Genomic DNA, 13367 nt, shown 5'->3' on the forward strand with positions numbered 1-13367 from the left:
GGGGGGTCCTCGACCCCCACAGTACCCTTCATATCTCTCAAAAGTATGTTCCCTCTCATTCCCAGATCTCTCAAGTTGCATCAGATATCAGACATTCCGAAAAAGTCATTATCCAAACTCTTGACCGCGCCTCTTCATCTTCTTATCCCCGCCCCTCTTCCCATTTCTCCTACTCTTCATTACAGCTCATTCAGGACACCACCATCTTTCTCAACCACACCCTTAACACAGCCAATTGTTTCTTGTGCGCATCACTACAGAGCCCACTGCTGGCCGCCATGCCCCTTAATATTTCCAACTACTCCTTCCATGCAGAAAGACAACCCCTCTGCCCCCTGGCAGACATACCCCTATGGGAACCAGAATACGCAGATAATCTCACCATCCACCACTGTGTAAGCCCAACGCCAGCCCCCTCCAGCGCACTTCACTGCCTCTCTATCTACACCCCTACCTCCGGCTCTAAGACTTTTACGCAACCGGGACACTTCTTTTGGTGTAATGGCAGTCTTTTCAACTCACTGCCTCTCAACTCCGATACACCCTGCATTCTCGTCACCCTAATCCCACAGCTTACACTTTACAGCATGGCAGAATTCCTTGAGCTCCAATCTCCCTTGCCCTCGCGCACAAAAAGAGCTGCTTTCCTTCCCATCATGGTCAGTAGCTCTTTGATCACCTCAGCCATTGGGGCAGGGTTTTCGGGAGAAGCCTTGGGTCACTCTCTATAGGCAGTTAGAGACCTCAACGCCAAACTTGAGGGAGCCCTGACATCCACTGCCGATCTCTAGCCTCTCTCCAAAGACAGGTCACTTCGCTAGCTAAAGTCACCCTTCAAAACCGGCGGGCCCTAGATCTGCTTACAGCCGAGAAGGGCGGCACCTCCGTCTTCCTCTGGGAAGAGTGCTGCTATTCCGGCATTGTAGAGACTAACATTACCAAACTCACCGACCTTGCCTCCAGCCTCCACTCTGCTTCCAATTCCAACCCATTCTCTTCAATACTAACAAACCCCCTCCTCACCTAGCTCTGGCCCATTGCAGGCCCCTTAATAATCATTCTTCTTGCCTGTCTCTTCTTTCCCTGTATAATAAAGTTCATCAAATCCAAAGTCGGAAAAATCTCTAATCAAGCTTTCAACCAGCTTTTACTCAGGAACTACCAGCTTCTGGCCACAGAAGATACCTCACCCTCAGGTGACCTCCTCACCACACGCTGAGATGGACCCCTCTCTCCACTGGAAACTGTTCATGGAAACAATGGCCGCAGACGCCTGGCTCCTGACACCCATATCCTCTTGGCACCATTAGAATCAACAGGACCTCAACCTATGGTTACAGGGAACCTTCATTGATTTCCAAACCTGAAGAAGTCCACATCTACTCGTCCTTACTGAGGGGAGTCCTATCAACCCTTTCCTCCCAATCCTCAAGCCCTCACTTCCTTCTCCGCCCCTGTTCAGCAGGAAGCAGCCAGAGAGAAAGCAACATCCACAAACCCATAGAGGAGAAAGGGGGGAATGAAGGGTCCCCACCAGTAAGATGGCAAACTTCCAGCTTCTCTTCAGGGTCCTCAGTTCCCGCCGGCGCCACCTGAAGCCCAATCACCTCTCGCCCCCCTCCCAATCCCAGCACCTAGCCAACAGCCACCAGCCCCGTAGAAGTGACACCTCAATCAATTCATGCCCCTTCCTATATAACCCAGCACCTTTCCCTAATAAAGCGGAACTCTCCGGTAATTGCTGCTATGTGTCGCTTCTTTCCTTTCAGCTGCAAAGGATAATTTTATTCTGTTTTCTTAAATTTTTTTATGTGCATTTTGTTTTTTATGTACAATATAATACTAGTTTTATTTAATATCTTCATATATTAACATTTTATATATATAAAAATATCAAATACATAAAAAAAGTCTGGAAAAATATGAAGCTTAATGTTAATGACAGGTATCTCTGGATAATGGAATTATAGGTGTATTTATTTTCTTTAGACTCTCCTGTAGTTTCTGAAAAAAATTACATAAAATATATATTCCTTTAAAATTTTTTTTAAAGTAGAGATTAAAAAAACAAAGAGGGACTAGCAAATTACTCTATGGGAAGGTTGACCTTTACTGTCATTTGCTCTAAGCTTTAAGAAATAGACATTTTGACTCAAGGATTTAGGGGAGGAGGTGGGCATGGAAACTCTTAAGTAGCACGAGCTTGAGTAGGGTGCGGAACTACGGAAAGTTGGATGTAGTTGCAGACACCTACGAAAAAACGGGCTAGCCAAATAATGAAAGCAGCATGGAGTGTCTTTAACAGGTCATCTTTACAATATTAAGACACAATGTAATGGTTAAGAGTACAGACTCGAAAACCAGGCTGTCCAAAACCAAACCCTGGCTCCACCCTAGTTGTATGAGTTTAAGCATAACTTACTACTAAGGCAGAGAAAGATTAAGTAACCGGGTAATTCAGTTCATCTGTAAGATGTAGAAAATTCCAGTACCTACCCCATAGGATTTTTTGTGAGGAATAACTACATTAATATCCTTAATGCACTCAGAACAGTTCCTGATACATAATAAGGGTTATACATGTACTTACTATTCGTAACAGCGGGTGGTGGTATAACTGTACTTAGTTCCCCTCTGTGGAAGCCACAGTAAGAAACGTAACATTTCCGTCCTGACAGAGCCTTATGATTTTGATAAGAATACAGGGTAAAAAAAGTTATGAGCCAAAAGAGTCATCAAAATTAAGGGTTGGCAAAGGACAACCCCTGGGCCTTGAGCTAACAATACTTTTTACATTTCAATCAGGTGCTGAGTAAAACAAAACAAAGACTTTATATAAGGCAGAGATCAATGTGGGTTTACAGAGCCTAAACTATTTATCTGGCCCTCAAGAGAAGTTTGCCACCCCTGATCTAAATAATAAGTGTTATATGGAATTAGGAGCAGAAGAGAGCGTTAGATGGACAGGAGGAAAGCTCTGAATTGTAAAAATATTCTGAGTTGGAGGGCCTATGAAAGTCATAAAGAATCCTTTTTGGTAAGTGAAATCATCACTAGTCATCCAGTTTCTGTAAAGTGCTTACAGCAGTGGAGAACTCCCTATTTCACTGCAGCTTCAAACAGAAACCTCTCTTCTTTCTTTCCGTACTCCTCATTTCAGCCTCGACTTCCTACCATTTCCCTATGGCCACTCTTGATCCCCCTCTCGCGGAACAGTCAATGTGGTGAGCAGTCAGACATATTCCTGGCTCTGCCACCTACCAGAAAAATAACATAAGCTCTCTGAGCCTCCCAAAATTCAGCTAGAAAATGCAAGTAACAATTTGTGATCGGTAGGATTAAAAGGGATTGCGTGAAAGTGCCTAGAGGGCTCTCAACACTACTTCCTTTTGGAATCAAATGCCTTTACTCGAGGACTCGAGACTATCTTCCCAGCACAAAAACAGCTCCCATGCGGTGCGGAGCTCTAGACTAGAAGTTAGTAGGTGTAGGTTTAAGCCCTATTTCCACCACCTGTGATCATGGGTAAAATCACTCTGATTCAAGAGCTTCACCGAGGAAGTCAAGGGGACACGTAACCAGACAATCGCCAGTTACCTTTTGGTTCTTAGATCCTCTGGAGCGCTGGTTCACCAAGCAGTAAATTGGAATACCTCAACTCCCTCAAACTCAAGTCCCAAAAGATCACATGATCGAGTCCCACTCCCAGTAGCAGGAATGGGGTAAACCCACGCCGGTTCTAAATCTCTGTGCTGCGAACCCGGCTACAGGAAAAGCAAGTGAACAACACTGCCTATACACAGACAAGGAAACAGTTCGTTACTCTGCGACGGTAAACTAAAAACACAGGTGATACGGCTGTGAGAGCTACACAGAAAGCTAGTCCAAGTCACAGCGCCGAACGCGTTGGTACTGGAGGACCCCACCGGAAGACCTTCTTCGGTTGTGTTCTCTCCAACTCCAGTCCCCGAGGAGGGGTATGGCCGCCGGCACCGCGAAAAATCTGGGAACGGAAGCGCGGCTCTCGCTGGGGGAAAGGCCAGGCGGAAAGCCGAGCGCAAGCAGTCTCACCTCAAGAAGACTGCTCAGTGACCGGCTGCCACGCTAGGTTCAGACGCCAAGTGACCGGACGCGTCCCGACTAGGAGGCGGATCCTGCCTAGGCTTAGGTCCTTCCTAAGTCCGCGGGCTTCGTGGGTCTCTCGGGCTACCCGCCTCCCGCCTGACTGGAGAACTCGGTACTGTTTCTCCCGACCTCGGTGAGCCTCCTCAGTTCCACCGGAGAAGGAGTCTTTTTCACCGTATTAGCCGCAGCGTAGGGCCAAGTTAGGGGGCCGGTGGCAACTCGGAATCGGAGTTTTAGTCAGGCAGTACGCCGGGCGCCTCGCTGTGGCCAGGCTGCTGGAGGAAAAGTCCTATGCCCGCTGCCCCCACAGGAAGCACTTTCTTCGTTCGTCCTTTTCATCTCAAGATGGTGGCTTTCCGGGCAGTTGGCGGCCTCAGCCGCTTCAGTGAGTCCAGGGAGCTGAGCTCTTCAGGTGAGGCCCTGCGAAGGGCAACGCGCAGCCCGGGTGGATTTCTTGCGGCAAGTGGGGCGGCCCCGGAGCCCCTTCGCTGCCGCCTCCCGTCCCTGCCCCGGGACGCGGCCTGGGATGGGGGTGGCGGGAGTGATGCTCTCCTGGGAACCGGGCTGCTGTGTCCTTGTGCTGGGACGTACACTTCCTCTTTCACGACCCCGAGTCCTGCAGCGATTTCAGTCTCTGTGATCCCTAACGTGTCTGGGTCCCGTCCACTTGATCTTGCACTTGGCGCAGGTCTAACTGTCGCATTTCTGTGCCCACGCCCCTTTTATTTTCTTTGATGATGGCCTTGGACTTATCACTACTAGATCAGGAGTTACAGTACTGAGACAAGTCCAGTCTGTCACATACATCCCTCCACAGCACCTTGCCTGCAACAAAAGCTAGCTTAAAAATTTAAGATGGCATTAACGAACCTTGCGAATTACGGCGCTCTCAGCTCTTTTCCCTCGAAACCATTTTTGTGCACGTTAACACGATTCAGTAGGGAGCTTAACTTTTGCAGTTCCAATAATCCCATTGTGAACGCATAGTACATTAAATTTCAAGGGAAGGTTCTGCCACTTGATAAAAAAAATTTTTAGACGCAAAAACCTGCATGTTAAAGATAAAATTTTGCATAATGTTAAGAACCGCTTCTAATATTATTTCTGACGATGCGCAGTTAGCTTGCATTAGATAGCTTTCAAGCTGGCAGTAAAGGGTTAAAGTGGGTGCTTGTGGAAAATATAGCATTTTCCGCCTGTCTCAATCCCTTACAGGAAAGGGAGACTCCAGCTACTTGTTTTAAAAGCAGCATGCCATCCCAGCAGTTGCAGTTCAGGAGAAAGGCATATTACAAATTAAATTTCTGATTAAGTAACTGGCTTTAAGTACAACGTGCAATAAAAAGTTAGTCCCATTTCACTTGCAGATTTAATTTTGGATGAATGAATGTTGATCTGTTTTCTTATGTCACCGGTGCTTTTATTCTCCACAAGAATGCTGTGTTTGTGTACCAATTATAATATTACAAAAATATTCAAATGTTTTATACATTGGGGCAAGGGATTAAGAAAAAAGAACCACCCATTCTCTTTCTACTCACATAACTACTGTTAGTTAGCATTTGGTCATGTTAACCGTACGGTTTTGTTTTCCTGTTTTCCACACTTAATGGTTTAATGCTTTAAAAAAAGTCAAATGTGTATTTTTACACTTGCCCCTGCATTTGTTTTAAGATACGTCTATGTGTTAGCAGTTGGTGTGACACTGAGCTGGTTAATCAGGTCCTGTGGTTTCTAGTCACTAACTAGCTATGTGACTTTGAACAAATATCCTATTCTAATTATAACAGGACTTTATTTTCCTCACTAATACAATAAGTCATTGAGACTTTGGGTTTTCTTTGACATTGAAAATAGCAAGACAGCAATTAAAAGCATTAAAGTTGGACTATGACTTCTAGGTTTCAGTCTGGCTGTACCTTTACTCTCTGTTGACCTTGGGCAATTAATTTCTTTGTATGTTTTCTCCTTTGTGAGATAGGGAATAATACCTTCTTGTGAGGTTTAAAGGAGTTATTTTAGGTGTACAGCAGTTTTTTCATGAAGTCAGTCAGCCATTGTTAAGTCTTCCCTGCCCTAAAGAAGCATGACTGAGTATTCTGGAAGTAATTTTTGCATTTTACATGTATAATAAAAAGTGAGAAGCTTAGTTTTTCTATACTTTATTCTATAGAAATATATGTACACATACAAAAATGTATATATATATGTTTTGCATTGTGTTTTCACCAGTAAGAAAATATGCCTTAGTATAGTTATGGCCCCTTTTAAAAGCAATTTGTAAATTTTGAAAGAAAGTCTGGAAAGTGAATATAAAATACCTGCACACCTGAATTGCCATTTAGACTCAACTGAATAGTCCTTCACCCTGAAAATCTGTGCCAAGGCATTACCAAGCATTTAATGAGATTATGACATTTACTAGTGGATGATTAAATTCTCTTGAAACTAGTTTCTAATTCTTGAAGTTGTAACCCATTCTGTCTCTGAGTGGGCTATAGTTCTGAATATGACTGTCACATGAGAATCACATATCACAACGAAAATATCTTGTTCTCCATTCCTACCCTACATCTAAATTCCGAATTATGTAAGTAGTAAAATAATTTCCTAGGAAATGAATTAGATACTCATGCCTTAGTAGATCATGTACATGAAAATTTTTTAAAGTGAATTATAGTTAATACACAATCCTACATTGTTTTCAAATATACAACACAGTGGTTCAGCAGTTACCCGTATTATTAAAATATCACCACTCCTAATGCAGTTACTGTCTGTCAACATAGAAAGGTGTTACAGAACCACGGACTCTATTCCCCATGCTGGCTGTACATTCAAGTTTGACTCTCAATTCCCTTAATCCTGTCCCTTCTCCCAGAATTGAATACTGGGAAAAGTTGCTGATTGTTACATGTTCATTTTTAAAATTTGTATCGGCATAATCCACCCCTCCCCACTGCTGTGCTCTTCGGTTATGTAGGTATCTTACTGAGTTACGTTATTAAAATGATTAAAAAGTAGGACAAAGGTTTCTCTCCCTATTGCTGGCACAGTAGATGTAGGCTAAAGTTCACCCTGTGCTCTAAAGTAAGCTCTCCTGATTACGTAAAGCATCCTAAGGCTAGATGCCAACAGCAGAGCTTCCTTGTACTCCAACTTGGTTTTGTTGACTAGTTTAGGATTCTTTTCCAGATGTTTGCACATTTACTAACTTTCGTGTCGTTTCTATGTCTCTATTGATTTAGAAGAAGTTTTGTGTAGATGTGGGTGCAGCAAAGGTCGTTTAGTGGGGTAGACTTTAAAATGATTTTAACTGTAAGCTAATGAGCACCCACCTGTTGTCTCAAATATTTGGTCTTTAAAATTGCAACCCCTTCCTAAGCTCCCTCACCTGTTCCATTTTCTCTTTTGCTTAAGACCTTATCTTCTAAGAGACTAATTTACATATTTTCTTTCTTGGTTTTTGTGTTCCTGCTCCATCCCTCCCACACTGTATTCCCAATCAGTCCATTCCTACTCTAATCCGCTTTACCCTGCTAGCAAGAATTGCCTATTCCCTGGCTCCCCTCCACTGGCATTTCTACATTACAGGCAAACTGCTTTTTATGCCAGGCCTATTTTTACGTCTTTATTTATCTCTGCTGAATAGGAACTAATTCTTCCCAGATGTTCTATCCCCCTGTCACCATAGAATATAAACTCCATAAAGACAGGGAATTTTGTCTTTGTTCATTCCAAGTTCAAACCTAGAACTGTACATGACATACTGTAGGTCACAATAAATTTTTGTTCTTGAAGGAATGACTGTGAGTTGATGTTGGAAGAGATTACAGTTGCAGGAAATACCTGATACAGATCCAGCGATTAGAGGACAAAACAGTGAATAATAAAAATCAAAATTTGGGCAGGGAAGGGAAAGGCCATTGTAGATCTCAAGATCATGGAGTCATGACACAAATATAAAGAAGAAAGTGATAAGTGTAGATGATACAGATTTCCAATGATGGAAAAGGGAAGAAGGGAAATATATCATTGGTGAAGTAGAGGCACTGGGGATTGAGGAGCTAGCTGGCTTCTATTATAATTTACTTTGGTGTAGCACCTTGACTTATAGCTACTTTTACAATCATGACATCACTTTTCTTTCAGTCTTTATGAGAACACTAAAATGCACCAAGACCATCAGGTTATTGATAAGTTTTCACAAATGCCTAGGGTACCTAACTGGTTTTCTTGGTTTCACTGGATATGGCCTGTAATTGTAGGTCTGCTTTTGATATGTATCTGCATTCCTATTCTGTTAATGTGTGTACTCAATTTAATTAGTGGTTTGTTAAAACATATACATGCTTATGTTACTCTACAAGAAGTTATGTCAAAGAAATAATCAATCGCCCCATGTTTTCTTCCATCTGCTACTCCTATAGCTTTTCTTCTTCCTTCCTAATTACAGCCCTTTAGTAGAATTCGTGCCTCATATAGAAAATTACCAAGTATCATAATTGTTACAAGTGGTAAGGATACCTCAAGACAAATGCTGGGCATAGAAGCCACAGGGCATAAATATGCAAAGAAGGAAAATGCTAACCTTTTCAAAGAATATTGCTTATCTCTCACTTACCAAGTTTACATTTCCCTGTATGGCCCCGGAAGACGGCTGGTTAGCCAGAAACGGGTAAGATTCCTCAAGGGAGGAACAACCTAAGACAGGCACAGTTACAGGGGGACCATCAGGTGAGAAATTGGGGATCAACAGAGGTGAGGCTTAGAACCTCACAACCCCTGTTTTGAGAGAAATCTTCTGCATCCATGGATGTTTTGTTGCCCTTGTCTAGCTTGGATTAATACTTAGTCTATAGGCACAGACTTGATCATCTACACTTACCCTCTTACAGCACTAAATTATGCTTTCTATCTTTATCTTGCATCTACCTACCACTACAGCATTTTATTTAAAAAAAAAATAAGGGAGAAATGTGGGATTCACATAGAAATCAAGTATAAAAATCAAATGAGTAATCATATCTGACTTGATTGTTTATAGTTCATGATTCGTGATCAAAACCGAAAGTTTCTGTGATATGACTGCCCTTACACTGTTCACCATGTAAGAACTTGTTCATTATGGTTCAGAAGATTGGAGACTGTTGAGAGTTAGGCTTGGGGTTGATTAATGATTGTGCATTGAGTCCCCTATAGAGAGTTTTATTGTTGTTAACAACCATTTGATCAATAAATATGAGAGATGCCCGCTCAAAAAAAAAAATGCACTAAGAGACTCATACATTTTCATACAGGTAGTAAATGATAATTTTGATGTTTCAGCCCAAGTCTTTTGACTCTTAGGTCCTTTGTCTTTGCGCTAAGACAGCTTGACTTGGATTGATTAATGAAAAATGAAGTCAGGACTTGAGATCACCCACTTTGTTTCTGCTGCTATCTACATGGTTTTCTTTTTTTAATAATAGGTTGCTTTGCCTTTCAAACCAGTATAAATCTGCTGTTTTCTGTGCTTGCTTTTCCCCTTTAAGAACTGCTTGACAGAGAGAAAGATGGAGGAAGAGTGAGCATTAACTACTACCGATGGGCCTCTTCTCCACTCCACCATCAGTGGGTTCTCCAGATTAATGTTCTCACATGCCCATTTGATTGCTGTCCACTTCAGTTACCTTTTTAAAAAGTACAGATTCTGAGGCCCAGCCACTTTGATTCTGACCCTGCTGTCCCAGGTTGTTGTCACTCAGGGATCTGTGGGTGTATTTGAGCCTCCCCAACTGATTCCCATGGCCAACACAGTCTTGCCACTTTTAAGTACTGCCATGAGAGTCGCAGTCCGGCTGGGTATGTTGGATATTCTCTTTGGTCCTGCTTTGGTGGTATGGAATAATTCCCCGGTCCAGAAGGGTTCTTGCTTCTTGGTCAAGCACAGACCATCCTTAACTTGAAACTGGATGTGGTTCTAGGGTTTGTGTATAAATCACACAGAAAGTCTTTTTAATTGAGTTGATGTTTTAAATTGTATTTGAAATACTACCGTGATATAAAATAACCAACGTGGTTTGATTTCTTGTCCATTGTCCTTGATAATGATTGCATGCTAAGGCAAAGTTGTAGGCTTGTTTGACATCCCTCAAAATATGGTCCAGATTAAGAAAGGTAGGAGATTTACAGAATGAGACAGAAAGCACAGAGAGAGCAGGTGTTCACAAGCTGGTGGAAAAGGTTTAGCCACTGATATTGGTAGGGAGTTTAACTTTTTTTTTTTTTAACACTAGCACTCTTAAATTAGGCAGGCATTCCACATTCCTAAATTACGTTTGTGGATTCCAAGACCATTTAGCCCATATGGTAACCCCAATGCAGTATATGGCAATGAAAATTAGAAATAAAAATGTTTTAATACAAGTAATTAAGGATTAAAATAATACTTGGGGAAAGCTGGTGTAATTAGGGGAGCTACATGAAGGAACCACTGGATATTAGTTTTGTTTTTTGTTTTTTTTGAGATGTAATTGACATAGTGTATGTTATATTAGTTTCAGGTATATAGCATGGTAGTTTGACATTTGAATACACTGGAAAATGCTCACTACAGTAAGTCTTGTCATCATCTCTCACCATACTAAGTTAATACAGTATTATTGACCATATTCTCCATGCTGTACATTACTTCCCTGTGACTTACTTATTTTATAACTAGAAGTTTGTACTTTAATCTGCATCACACATTTCATACCTCCCTCTCCGCTCCCCTCTGGCAATCACCAGCCTGTTCTCTATGAGTCTGGGTTCTGTTTGGTTTTGTTTATTTTTTGCATTCCACATATAATCAGGCAGTATTTGTCTTTCTCTCACTATTTCACTACTAGTTCTTTCTTGCCTGTGATACTAATTTAAAACTTATGCCTTTTCAGAATTCGAAATAACAGTTAAAACCATGCTCATGGACCTGCAGAGAAGTATGCAAGAGATAACAGATGAAGTTGTAAGGGAATTTAGAGAAATAAAAGAATCTCTGGCAGGACTTAAAAGCAGTCTGAAAGAGGTGAAAGAGATCATTAATGGAACAGAAATAAGACAACAGGAAGTCAGAGAAGCTGAGGCACAGAGAGATAAAAGGATCTCCAGGAATGAAAGAAAATTAAGAGAACTGTGTGACCAATTCAGACGCAACAATATTCGCATTATAGGGGTACCAGAAGGAGAAGAGAGAGAAAAAGGGATAGAAAGTGTCTTTGGAGAAATAATTGCTGAAAACTTCCCCACACTGGGAGAGGAAATAGTCTCTCAGACAATGGAAGCCCACAGATCTCCCAACACAAGGGACCCCAGGAGGACAACACCAAGACATATAATAATTAAAATGGCAAAGATCAAAGACAAGGACAGAATATTAAAGGCAGCCAGAGAGAGAAAAAAGGTCACATACAAAGGAAAACCCATCAGGCTATCATCAGACTTCTCAGAGGAAACCTTACAGGCCAGAAGAGAATGGCATGATATATTTAATGCAATGAAACAGAAGGGCCTTGAACCAAGAATACTGTATCCAGCACGGTTATCATTTAAATATGAAGGAGGGATTAAACAATTCCCAGACAAGCAAAAGTTGAGGGAATTTGCCTCCCACAAACCACCTCTAGGCAATATTTTAAAGGGACTGCTCTAGATGGAAGCACTCCTAAGGCTAAACCGATGTCACCAGAGAAAATAAAATCACAGCAAAGAAAGCAGACCAACCAAATAGTAAGTAAAGACAAAAAATAAACTGTTCACAAAAGCAGTGAAAGGAAACACAGAAGAGTACAGAATAAAACACCTAACATATAAAGAATGGAGAACGAAGAATAAGAAAGGAGAGAAATAGAGAATAATCAGAATCTGTTTATAATAGCTTAATAAGTGAGTTAAGTTAGACAATTAGTAAAGAAGCTACCCTTGAACCTTTGGTAACTACACATCTAAAGCCTGCAATGGCAATAAGTACATTTCTTTCAATAATCACCCTAAATGTGACTGGCCTGAATGCACCAATCCAAAGACACAGAGTAATAGAATGGATAAAAAAGCAAGACCCATCTATATGCTGCTTACAAGAGACTCACCTCAAACCCAAAGACTCACACAGACTAAAAGTCAAGGGATGGAAAAAGATATTTCAAGCAAACAATAGAGTGAAAAAAGCAGGTGTTGCATTACTTATATCAGGCAAAATAGACTTCAAAACAAAGAAAGTAACAAGAAATAAAGAAGGACATTACATAATGAGAAAGGAGTCAGTCCAATAAGAGGATATGACCATTATAAATATATATGCACCCAATACAGGAGCACCGACGTATGTGAAAGAAATACACAATTAAAGGAGGAAATAGAATGCAATGCATTCATTTTAGGAGACTTGAACACACCACTCACTCCAAGGGACAGATCAAGCAGACAGAAAATAAGTAAGGACACAGAGGCACTGAACAACACACTAGAACAGATGGACCTAACAGACATCTATAGAACTCTACACCCAAAAGCAGCAGGATACACATTCATCTCAAGTGCACATGGAACATTTTCCAGAGTAGACCACATACTAGGCCACAAAAAGGGCCTCAGTAAATTCAAAAGGATTGAAATTCTTCCAACCAACTTCTCACACCACAAAGGTAGATACTAGAAATAAATTGTACACAGAAAATAAAAAGGCTCACAAACATATGGATGTGAAACAACATGCTCCTAAATAATCAACCAATGGATCAATGACCAATTAAAATAGAGATCAAGCGATATATGGAGACAAATGACAACAGCACAAAGCCCCAACTTCTGTGGGACGCACTGAAGGCAGTTATAGGAGGAAAGTACATAGCAATCCAGGCCTATTTAAAGAAGGAAGAAAAATCCCAAATGAATAGGCTACAGTCACAGTTATTGAAACTGGGAAAAGAAGAACAAATGCCCAAAGTCAGCAGAAGGAGGGACATAATAGAGATTAGAGAAGAAGTAAAATTGAAAAGAATAAAACAATAGAAAAAATCAATAGAACCCAGAGCTGGTTCTTTGAGAAAATAAGCAAAATAGATAAACTGCTAGCCAGACTTATTAAGAGAAAAAGACAATCTACACATATCAACAGAATCAGAAATGAGAACAGAAAAATCATGACAGACTACATAGACATACAAAGAATTACTAGAGAATACTATGAAAACATATATGCTAACAAGCTTGAAAACCTAGAA

At 41.2% G+C, this 13367-nt stretch overlaps 2 protein-coding genes across 13 annotated transcripts in view; one reads left to right on the plus strand and one right to left on the minus strand.

Annotated features, from left to right (window-relative positions):
* HADHB (hydroxyacyl-CoA dehydrogenase trifunctional multienzyme complex subunit beta) overlaps positions 1–13367 on the minus strand; it is a 96205-nt gene that overhangs the window by 36156 nt on the left and 46682 nt on the right. The window contains exon 1 of one of the 3 annotated variants that reach the window (XM_036990634.2): positions 4072–4209. The exons of 1 other annotated variant lie outside the window; for it this stretch is intronic. The gene's annotated coding sequence lies outside the window, so the exon portion shown is untranslated. Of the gene's footprint in view, positions 1–3597; positions 3777–4071; positions 4210–13367 lie in introns of those variants that run through there. One more of the 3 variants, XM_073215622.1, reaches the window with a different exon arrangement.
* The window catches only part of LOC118966969 (adhesion G-protein coupled receptor F3-like), a 36747-nt gene continuing 27754 nt past the window's right edge, over positions 4375–13367 (plus strand). For all 10 annotated transcript variants that reach the window (XM_073215637.1, XM_073215627.1, XM_073215624.1 and 7 more), the window contains exon 1: positions 4375–4537. The gene's annotated coding sequence lies outside the window, so the exon portion shown is untranslated. The remainder of the gene's footprint in view (positions 4538–13367) is intronic.

The sequence above is a fragment of the Manis javanica genome, chromosome 1, assembly GCF_040802235.1.
Source record: "Manis javanica isolate MJ-LG chromosome 1, MJ_LKY, whole genome shotgun sequence".
NCBI classification, from domain to species: domain Eukaryota; kingdom Metazoa; phylum Chordata; class Mammalia; order Pholidota; family Manidae; genus Manis; species Manis javanica.